Raw genomic sequence first — 12,154 nt, 5'->3', positions numbered from 1 at the left:
AAAAAAATTAGCCCTCACACAGCCCCGTACACATAGCTACAAAAAAGTTATAGGGGTCAGAATATGGTTATGGAAATTATTATATTTTTTCCTCAAAGTAAAAAAATTTTTTTCAGTATTAAAACGCAAGAAAAATTTTAAGTGTGGTATCGTTGGAACCGTACTGACCTGGAGAATGAAGACAACAGGTAAATTTTACCGCATAGTGTACAGTGTAAAAAAAATTAAATAAAAACTTTACCAGAACTGTGTTCTATCCCAATTCTAGCCCATTTGGAATTTTTTCCCTCGACACTTTCTGAAAAGGGGGATGGATGGGGGTTTGAGCATGGGGAGGGACCATCAACCCCATCACATTTATTATCATTTAGACCAGTTTTTTGGTGCAAATGATGACTAAAAACGATGTCAACTATGAGCTTGCATGGATTCCAATTTAGGTGCACGGACTGCTGGATGCATACACCTCGTCATAAATGAGCCTCTGGAAGCACAGGGCGATATCATACAAACACTGATCTTGATAAACAACCCCCTATATGTTTATTATGTGAAGGAATGACATCAGTAACATATTTCCAGAACTCATTTTAAATTGTGAATGGGCCAATGCATTTTGATCAAAATGTATACAAAGTGCCTTTATCTTCATATTAACAAATTATGCTTAGAAGCAGTAGATCAATGCATGACATTGCAGTGTGATCCATGTCTGTTTTTTATAGTTTGATATATTATCATCCTGTCCCCTTCATTTTTTCAGCAATCCATCCATTTAGCCCAGGTGTTTTTAATAAACAGGAGACTGTATATTTAAGCTTTTGAGGTCTGCTTGCATTGTGGGGTGCTGCATAATACCTGTTGTTGCTGTGGGGCCATGCCTGTGGCAAAAGGGCTTAGCCTGAGAACAGGGTTGCTGTTGGGCTGATGGGTTTCACAGCCTGCAGATAATGTGTTGCGCTAGCAGAGTTTGTCATGTGGTACAGTGTCAAATTAGTGTAGGCACCCATAGAGACCACCATGATGTGGTGAGAGGGCCTATCCTTTTTCATTAAAACATATAAAAATGTTCCTCATGTTTAAAAACCATGCTTAGCAGCAATAGGCCAATGTACCGTATGACATATGAATGTGCAATCCATATTTTTTCTCTACAGCTTGGTATATTTGCATTCTGTCCTCTTTTTTATGGAGATACATAACACTATAAGTGGCAAGCTGATTGCACTTGGCTCTTGTCAAAAAAGTGAAGTACTCCCTGTTACATAAAATAGCTGTACATATGAATGAGTCCATAGACAATCTAAGGTGATTCAGGATGCACTGGCTAGTTTCTGTTATACACTCAAAGATCTTCTGAACATGAATTCAACAAAACATATCAAGTAAGCAAACAGAAATTGTATGCTGATGGAAACAAAGGCAGCAAATAAACGACTACTGAAGAAAGGTGAAAGAGCCCCTACTTTGCAGCAGCTATAAACTTGTTTCACTTCTTTACACAGATATATATTATGATTTCTGGCTATGAGAAACATTCTTTGACTATGATCATAGAGATTCTGTTGCCTTGTCTTATTACGTCTAAACAGATTTGGTCAATAGGAGGTTTCAGGTTAATTCCTGTAATTCACTATGCTTAAAAAAAAGGTTCAAATGACACTGATAAGCACCAATACTGAAAAAGCATTTGACAGAACTGGCATTTCATGGAAAAAATGCTATTAAGATTTGGTTTCCCCCCAGCCTATTTTTATACTCTCAGCTAGAGTTGAGCGGACACCTTGATGTTCGGGACCCTAACTTTTGAGCACAAAAATGGCTGTAAAACAGTCATGGAAAGGGCTAGAGGGCTGCAAATGGCAACAACATGTGGTTAAGAGCATGACAAGTGCTCTGCAAACAAATGTGGATAGGAAAATGACTTTAAATAACATAAAATATGTAAAAATAAAAAATAATAATCTTTATCTAGGAGGACGAGGTCCATATGGAGTAGGAGGTTGAGGAGGCAGTGGATGTGGCGGTGTAGGTGAAAGCAGCGGTGGAGGAGGAGGAGGTAGCCTATACTGTTTTTTTGTTTTATATATATATTTTTGTTTCTTTAAATTAAGGTACACCCCAAAACATTTGGAAATATAACCTGTGATAACCCCCTCCAGTCGTGCTAAACAAACGTTCAGACAATACACTGGCTGCAGGACAGGCCAGCACCTCCAAGGCTTAAAGGGCAATCTCAGGCCATGTGCCCAATTTGGAGACCCCTCAGTCAGTACGTGCAGGTGTGGTCACACATAATGCTCCACCATGTTGCACGTCCCCGTGATGTTCAAAATCCAATTGGATATCTTCTCTATCAGCTTTCTATGTTCCTTTCTGCGCCTACCATGTTGATCACCTTTAGCGGCGAATCAGGGTTCCATGCCGGAGAGGGAGCGTGAGGAAGGGATACCACATCCAAGGGAGGTCAATGGATGAAATTCAATACGATTGAGCGGAAATGTGGGAGAAGTTATTAAAACGGAAGAATCGAAGGAAAGGAGGGGGCGCGGGGCAATTACCCACTCCCGACCCGGGAAGGTAGAGACGATAAATAACAATACAGGACTCTTAAGATGCCCTGTTATTGGAATGATTACTAAAAAATTATAGGGAATGTCACTGGGGTATTTTGGATTTGAAAACGTTAGACAGGAGAGGCCCTGCTGCCGCTTTGTTGAATCAAGATAACTTCTGAATGATCGCGCGTCACAGTGACGACCACAATCACGATCTATGCAGAGCAGGGGTTTGTATACAGCAAAATTGGTAAAATGTCACCTGACATTGTAACAGACGATTTTTTTACATTTATGTTCCTGTCACCTATGAAGAGCAGGGGTTTAATCACAGCAAAAATGGTCAAATATCACCCAGGAATGTAACAGACAAATTAGTTAAATGTTTTTACTGTCTACTAGGTATAGCAGGGGTATATCAGAGCCAAGAATTTGTGAATTTCACCCAAGAATGTAACAGACAAATTAGTGAAATGTTTTTACCTGTCTACTAGGTTTAGCAGGGGTATATCATAGCCAAAGATTGGTGAATTTAACCCGAGAATGTAACAGACAAATTAGTGAATTTTTTTTTACCTGTCTACTAGGTAGAGCAGGGGTATGTCACACCCAAAAAATGGTGAATTTCACCCGAATATGTAACAGACAAATTAGTGAAATTTGTTTACCTGTCTATTAGGTATAGCACTGGTATATCACAGTCAAAAATGAGTGAATTTCACCCGAGAATGTAACAGACAAATTAGTGAAATGTTTTTACCTGTCTACTAGGTACAGCAGGGGTATATCACAGCCCAAAATTGGCGAATTTCACCCGAATATGTAACAGACAAATTAGTGAAATTTGTTTACCTGTCTACTAGGTATAGCACTGGTATATCACAGCCAACAATTGGTGAATTTCATCCGAAAATGTAGCAGACCAATTAGTGTTTTTTTTTTTTACCTGTCTACTAGTGATGAGCGGGAGGTGCCATATTCGATTTTGCGATATTTCGCGAATATTCGATTGAATATTCGTTTTATATTCGTCGAAATCGAATATTTGTAATTATTCCAATTATTGCGAATAATATGCAATTTAATTAATCACGTATTGCAAATTTTTCCTTTGATAGTATAAGGCAACGTTCCTATGACTAATTGACTATGGCTAGGCTAATATGTGTATTTTACTAAATTTCGTAATATTGCTCTAACTTCGTCTTTTAGAATATTTCGAATATTCTAAAAGACGAAGTTAGAGCAATATTACGAAATTTCGTAAAATACACATATAGATTGTAATTTAGCTAATATAGTGCTATAATCCTTTTTTTTCTCTATTTTTTTTTGCCTCTTCTGAACTTAAGTTTTGTAAAATATGTACACTATTAAAAAAAATTACTATAGCAGTATATTAGCTAAATTACAATCTATATGGGTATTTTACTAAATTTCGTAATATTGCTCTAACTTCGTCTTTTAGAATATTCGTAATATTGCTCTAACTTCGTCTTTTAGAATATTCGTAATATTGCGCTAACTTCGTCTTTTAGAATATTCGTATTGTAATATTCTAAAAGACGAAGTTAGAGCAATATTAAGAATATACGTAAAAAGTTGAAATTGCGATGCGATTAATATAACTCAAAGTAATCGCATGGCGATTTCAACTTAGCACTGCTATATTCCATAATATGGAATTTAGCAGTGCTAAGTTGAAATCGCCATGCGATTACTTCGAGTTATATTAATCGCATCGCAATTTCAACTTTTTACGTATATTCTTAATATTGCTCTAACTTCGTCTTTTAGAATATTACAATACGAATATTCTAAAAGACGAAGTTAGCGCAATATTACGAATATTCTAAAAGACGAAGTTAGAGCAATATTACGAAATTTCATAAAATACCCATATAGATTGTAATTTAGCTAATATGGAATATAGCAGTGCTAAGAAGCGGCAACGGGCACTGACTGGAGCAGCCAGGAAGCCAGGAATCCAAAGGACAGGTAAGAACAACTTTAGGGAAGTGGGAAAGAAAAAAAATAACAATTAAAAAGAAAAAAAAAAAGAATATTCGATTTCGCGAATATATAGAACGATATTCTAAATATTCGCGAAATCTCGAAATTGCGATATTCGAGAAAAAAATTTGCAATTTGAATATTCGCGCTCAACACTACTGTCTACTAGATATAGCAGTGGTATATCACAGCCAAAAATTGGTGAATTTCACCCGAAAATGTAACAAACAAATTAGCGAAATGATATAAAATTAAATACGTACAAAAAAAATATAATAATCTTGATATATGAGGTGGAGGTCCATATGGAGTAGGAATTTGAGGAGGCGGTGGACGTAGCGGTGTAGGTGGAAGCGGAGGTGGAGGAGGACGAGGTAGCCAATGCTGTTTTGTTTTATTTTTATTTTTAATTTTTTTATATTAGGGTATACTCCAAAAGAATGGGAAATATCCAAAATACAACACTGAACAATTGCACTGTAGTATAACAATGGCTGGGTAAGGTCTGTATACATGTCTGTTCTGCACAAGGTACGGACAAGTCCTGTGGAATCCATGCCTGGTTCATTTTAATGAACGTGAGCTTGTCCACATTGGCTGTGGACAGGCGGCTGCGCTTGTCTGTGATAATGCCCTCTGCTGTGCTAAACACCTCCAAGGCATAAAGGGCAAGCCATGTGCCCAAATTGGAGACCCAGAAGTTGAAGGGGGCAGACCCGTCATTCAGTACGTGTAGGCGTGTGCATACATACTGCTCCACCGTGTTGCTCGAAAGAGCACAACAAGGAACACAGGTCTCGCATGGAGGCCCAGTAATTGGGGGTGAAGTGGTGCTGTTCTGCAGAGCGACTCATCCGTGCGTGCTGCAGCTGAAACTCCACTATCGCCTGCTGCTGCTCGCACAGTCTGACCAGCATGTGCAAGGTGGAGTTACACCTTGTTGGCACGTCACATATGAGGCGGTGAGCGGGAAGGCCGAAGTTACGCTGCAGCGCTGACAGGCGAGCAGCAGCAGGGTGAGAACGCCAAAAGCGCACACAGATGGCCCACACTTTCTGCTGCAGCTCTGACATATTGGGGTAATTGTTAACGAATCTCTGCACCACCAAATTCAGCACATGCGCCAGGCAAGGGATGTGCGTCAAACCGGCTAGTCCCAGAGCTGCTATGAGATTTTGCCCATTATCGCACACCACCAGGCCGGGCTTGAGGCTCATTGGCACCAACCACTCATCGGTCTGTTGTTCAAGGCCCGTCCACAGCTCCTGTGCGGTGTGGGGTTTGTCCCCCAAACAGATAAGTTCTAAAACTGTCTGCTGTCGTTTACCCCTGGCTGTGCTGAAGTTGGTGATGAAGGTGTTACGCTGACCGGATAAGGAGCTGGTAGAGGACGAGAAAGCGTAGTGGTTGGACAAAGCAACAGGAGGCAAAGAGAAGCGCCCTGCAATCCTCGGTGGTGGAAGGACATGCGCCAAACTGCTATCAGTGCAGGCTCAGCCACCACTGCATTTACCTAGTGTGCTGTTAAGGAGATATAATGTCTTTGACCATGCTTATTGGTCCACGTATCCGTAGTTAGGTGGACCTTGCCACAGATGGTGTTGCACGGTGCACACCTGATTTTGTCCCCCACTTGGTTGTGCAAGGAAGGGATGGCTCGCCTAGAAAAGTAGTGTCGGCTGGGCACGACGTACTATGGGACAGCCACCGCCATAAGGCTTTTAAAGCTCTCCGTCTCCAGCAGACGGAATGACAGCATTTCAAAGGCCAGTAATTTTGAAATGCTGAAATTCAGGGACAGGGATCACAGGTGGGTATTGGGGTACTTCCTCTTCCGCTCCATTGTTTGGGAGATGGAGAGCTGAACGCTTCCGTGGGAGATGCTTGGTGACCCAGGTGTTGGTGTTGCTGGTGTTTGCACTTAGATGTCTGGTCATGCAGGTTGTACTCAGGTTGAGAACGTTTATGCCTCGCTTCAGGCTCTGATTGCAGAGCGTGCAAATCACTCGTGTCTTGTCGTCTGCACATTGTCTGAAGAACTGCCACGACAGGGAACTCCTTGGAGCTGGCTTTGGTGAGCTCATTCACTTGCTGCGGTAAGCAGTAGCAGTTGTACTGTCTAGGAGACGGACGCTCCCCTATTGCACCCTTCTCCCTTTTCTGCTGTGCTGGTGACTCTGTGCGACCACCACCTCTTCCTCCGAACTACACAGGTCACTCGCATGACCTTAATTTCATGCGGGGCCGAGGACCTCATCGTCCTCCACATCATCTTCCACCCAGTCTTCACCCCTGCTCTGCACACTTTCGAAAGCCACAGCAGTTGGCACCTGTGTTTCGTCTTCATCTGAGATGTGCTGCGGTGATCCTCCCATGTACTCATCTTGAAAGTGGTTGAGCATCGGTGCGCTTAATCTCTTCCACTTCTGGGGCAGGGCTAAGTGGATGGCCCTAGGAAACCCTGCTAGCAGAGTCATCAAAAAGCAGAAGAGACTGCTCCATGACTTGGAGCTCAGACTGCTTGGCTGATTTGCAAGTGGGTGAGGTGAAAGACTGATGGACATCGGCTGCAGGTGCAAACTCTGATCTTTCAGCAGGAGACCTGGTGGGAGACAATGTAAAGCAACTGGAGGCACTGTCAGCAACCCAATCTACTATCGCCTGTACTTGTTCTGGCCTCACCATTCGTAGAGCCTCATTAGGCCCGACCAAATAACGCTGAAGGCTCTGTCACCTACTCGCACCTGAGGAAGGTATTTACATAGTAACATAGTAACATAGTACATAAGGCCGAAAAAAGACATGTGTCTATCCAGTTCGGCCTGTCTTCCTGCAAGTTGATCCAGAGGAAGGCAAAAAAAAAACTGTGAGGTAGAAGCCAATTTTCCTCACTTTAGGGAAATAAAAAATTCCTTCCCGACTCCAATCAGGCAATCAGAATAACTCCCTGGATCAACGATCTCTCTCTAGTAGCTATATCCTGTAATATTATTACGCTCCAGAAATTCATCCAGGCCCCTCTTGAATTCCTTTATTGTACTCACCATCACCACCTCCTCAGGCAGAGAGTTCCATAGTCTCACTGCTCTTACCGTAAAGAATCCTCTTCTATGTTTGTGTACAAACCTTCTTTCCTCCAGACGCAGAGGATGTCCCCTCGTCACAGTCACAGTCCTGGGGATAAATAGATGATGGGATAGATCTCTGTACTGACCCCTAAAATATGTATGCATATTAATTAGATCTCTCCTCAGTCGTCTTTTTTCTAAAGTGAATAACCCTAATTTTGATAATCTTTCAGGGTACTGTAGTTGCCCCATTCCAGTTATTACTTTAGTTGCCCTCCTCTGGACCCTCTCCAGCTCTGCTATATCTGATTTGTTCACTGGAGCCCAGAACTGTACACAGTACTCCATGTGTGGTCTGACTAATGATTTGTAAAGTGATAGGACTATGTTCTCATCACGGACATCTATGCCCCTTTTGATGCATCCCATTATCTTATTCGCCTTGGCAGCAGCTGCCTGACACTGTTTTTTGCAGCTTAGTTTGCTGTTTATTAAAATTCCTTTCACAAGTTTCACTTGTGGGTGTAGCTGGCACAGATCGACCACATCCTCTCCCTGCAACAGAAGCTCCACCAGCAGCACTACGACCGGGGCCACGTCCCTTATTTGACGCTCTCCTCATATTTCTCAAATATGAGAAATATTTCTCCTCTCTTAGGATGTTGCCCAAAATGTTTTTTATTTTTTTAATAACGGAATATAACAACAGTATCTAACGCGTGTATCTCACACTGACAGATGCAGCAAAGGCTGCAAATTTAGTTTTTGGCCCAAAATGGGTGTTTTTTTTTTAAACCCAGAATATTATTGCAGTATTTCTAGCTTGTATGTCACACTAACAAATGAAGTATTGGCACCAGATGTAGGGTATTGCCAAAAATGTTTTTTTTTTTTTTTTTATGCTGAATATTATTGCAGTATTTCAAGCTTGTATCTCACACTGACAGATGCAGCCAAGGCTGCAAATTTACTATTTGGCCCAAAATGGGTGTTTATTTTTATAACAGAATAGAACAGTAGTATATAACGTGTGTATCTCACACTGACAGATGCAGCAAAGGCTGCAAATATAGTTTTTTGCCCAAAATGCAGCATAGACTCCAGATGTAGGGTATAGCCAAAAATGGGTGTTTTTTTTAAACCCAGATTATTATTGCAGTATTTCAAGCTTGGATTTCATACTGACAAATGCTGCAAAAGCACCAGGATATGCCCAAAATTTGTGTTTTTTTAAGCCCAGATTATTATTGCAGTATTTCAAGCTTGGATTTGAATGTCACAAATGCACATATGCTGTGCTGGTGCACTGAGCTTGCATAAAATGGCTTCCGCCGCCCTAACTAACAGACTGATAAAAGTTCTTTTTTTGTGTCACTGGGCTCAGAGCAGGGTAAAAATATTGTGCACTGCTCCCATAAAACTAAATCTATGTAAATTGCTGAGTTAATAAGAACTTCTGATTAAAGATTCTTTCCTATTCTCTCCCTCACAGCAGCCGTATCCTCTCCCTACACTAGTAACAGCAGAGTGACGTGCAGCGCTATGTGATTCCAGTTTATATAGAGGCTGGGTTACATGCTGCACTGGCCAATCCCAGCCATACCATTAGTAGGCATGGCTGTGATGGCTTCTAAGGGCACAGAGTTAAATGCTTGTTGATTGGCTGCTCTGCAGCCTTTCAAAAAGCGCCATTAATTTGCCGAATACCAAACCCGAACTTTTACTGAAAAGTTCGGGTTTGGGTCCGGGTTCCAAAATCTTACAGTTTGGGTTCGCTCAACCCTACTCTCAGCCCTTATTAGAGTAAATGACAACTTTGATATATTTAACAGCACATCCCAGTCTTTATCTTCTCTGTTCATACTTACAAAGAAACAATAGTCCAACATAGCCAACAGGACCTTGAAATTGAACCACTGAACTTTGATCCTTCCACAGATACTACTGTAAGCATTTTTAGGATGTTTGAATGCTTAGAATTTTAGAAGCAATTTGAAATTTTTTAAGATTTTTTTTAACAACTATTTCAGTTATAAAGTCACTTTGTGGGGCTTACATAGTAGAAATCACCCTTAAATTACTCAAATTTAGAACATACTCCCCTCAAATTATTTACAACTGATTTTACAAACTTTGTTAACCCTTTAAGTGTTCCAAAAAAATTAAAGGGAAATGGAGGGAACTTTTTTTGTGTGCAGATTTTCCATTTGAACTCTTTTTTACAGTAAAGCAGCAGGGGGTTAACAGCAAAACAAATCTAAACATTTATTACTCTGATTCAGCATTTGCAGAAACATCCCATATGTGGTTGTAAACCGCTCCATGGGCACACTGTAGGGTTCAGAAGGGAAATAGCACCATATGGTTTTTGGTGAAACCCTTTATAAGTGACCCCAGTTGGAAACTACACCTCTCAAGGAATTTATTGAGGGGTGTAGTGACCATTTTGACCCCACAGGCATTTCATAGAATTTAGAAACACTTGCCTATGAAAATATGCTTTTGGGGGGCAGATTTTGCTGGAATGGTTTTTGGGTACCATGTCACATTTAGAGATCCTGAGGTACCGCTACAGTAGAAATCCCCAAAAGTGACCACATTTTGGAAACTACCCTCCCCAATGAATTTTTCAAGGGGTATAGTAAGCACTTTAACCTAACAGATGGCTCATAGATTTTTGTAACCCTTGAAATTGAAAAATTACATTTTTTTTCCTACTAAAATGTTGGTTTAGCCCCAGATTTTTTTTATTTTTACAAGGGGTAACAGGATAAAAAGGACAACACAATTGCATTTTGACCCAACAAATGTTTTGCAAAAATGTATTCACACCAGATTGTGCAAAGTGAAAATTGCAATTTATGCACAGATATGCCATTATGCCATTTCCGTGCACAAGATGTTGTGCTTAGTTTATGTCAGTATGAAAATCATGCCCTCATATTATCCATTTGAGGACTAATATGGTGATTTATACATCTTGAGTTGACAACTGTAAATATTAGGGGGTGGATTGAGCATTTTGACCCCACAGGTGTTTTGCAGAAATTAATGAGCAGGGGACTGTGCAAAATGGAAATTGCAAGTTTTACACAGATATTGCATTTCAATGCCTAATATGTTGTGCCCACCGTGTGCCATTAAAATTATTAGGTGGGTTCTATTGGATTCTGAATTGCCCAAAAATGTGGAGTTAAACTGCTGCTTTGGTACACTTGAGGGTTCAGGAAAGACCACCATTTGGCTTTTTCTGGGCAGATTTAGATAAATTAGGTTTTGGGCACCATGTTGCTACTGAACAGCCTCTGGGGACCAGTACAACCATTTTATGACAACCATACATTTATTTTTCTCTGAATGGAGCTATGTCACGACTTATTTTTTGTGGGATGAGTTTCCATCATCATTGGTTCTATTTTGGGGTATACAACTATTTGATCAATTTTTATTTTGCTTTTTGTGAAGCAGGATAAAGAAATGGCAGCAATTCCATTGCTTTTTGGGTTTCATTATTGCGACATACCCTGTGAGGGAAAATTACACATTATCTTTATTCTGCTGGCCAGTACGATTAAAGAGGTACCGATTTGATATAATTTTTATTTTTTTATTTTACCACTTTTGAATCACCATTTTCTGAAAGCCATGATTTATTATTTTTCTGGCAATGATCTTGTTTGAGGGTTTGGTTTTTGCAGAATGAGATGACAGTTTAATTGGCACCATTTTGGGGTACATACTTTTTGTATTGATCGCTCAATATTACCCATTTTATGAGGCAATGTGACCATAAATGGCTGTTTTTATTTTTTGCTTTACAGCATTTTACCTGAAAGAGTAGATCATGTGATATTCTTATAGAGCAGGTTGTTACAGACACGACGATACCTAATATGTGTATTTGTATTTAGTTTTACACAGTAAAAGCATTTTTGAAAAGAAAAAATCAAATTTTTGAGTTGCCATTTTCTGAAAGCCATTTTTTTTATGGCGACTGTCTTGTGTGGGGATTGTTTTTTGCAAGATGAAGTGACGTTTTTACTGGTACTATTTTGGGGTATATAGTACTTTTTGATCACTATTACTCTTTTTGTGAGGCAAGGTGTCAAAAAATGGCACAGTTTTTATTTATTTTTTATAGATAAATTTAAGAATTGAAATGGTGTTGTTTATTTTTTTGCAGTAGTGCAGCCTAGGATCGTAAAATAGCCAATTCCGGTATCACATTGATCTTAAAATTATATATATATATATATATATATATATACACACACACACAAATTAAAATCACCCCCCCCCTTTTCCCAAAATCATAATAAAAATACTTAAGCAATAAAAATCTAAACATCATTGCCATTAGCATGTCAGAAAACGCCCGTAATATTAAAATATAAAAATACTTTTCCCATATGGGAAAAAATGTAACGGAAAAAAAAATCAAAATGGACAATTCACTATTATTTTAATGCTTCACTAACCCCAGAAAAAATAATAAAATGTGATCAAAAAGTCACA

This window comes from Bufo gargarizans, chromosome 3, assembly GCF_014858855.1.
Source record: "Bufo gargarizans isolate SCDJY-AF-19 chromosome 3, ASM1485885v1, whole genome shotgun sequence".
Taxonomy (NCBI): Eukaryota; Metazoa; Chordata; class Amphibia; order Anura; family Bufonidae; genus Bufo; species Bufo gargarizans.
Note: the sequence above shows the minus strand (reverse complement) of the source record.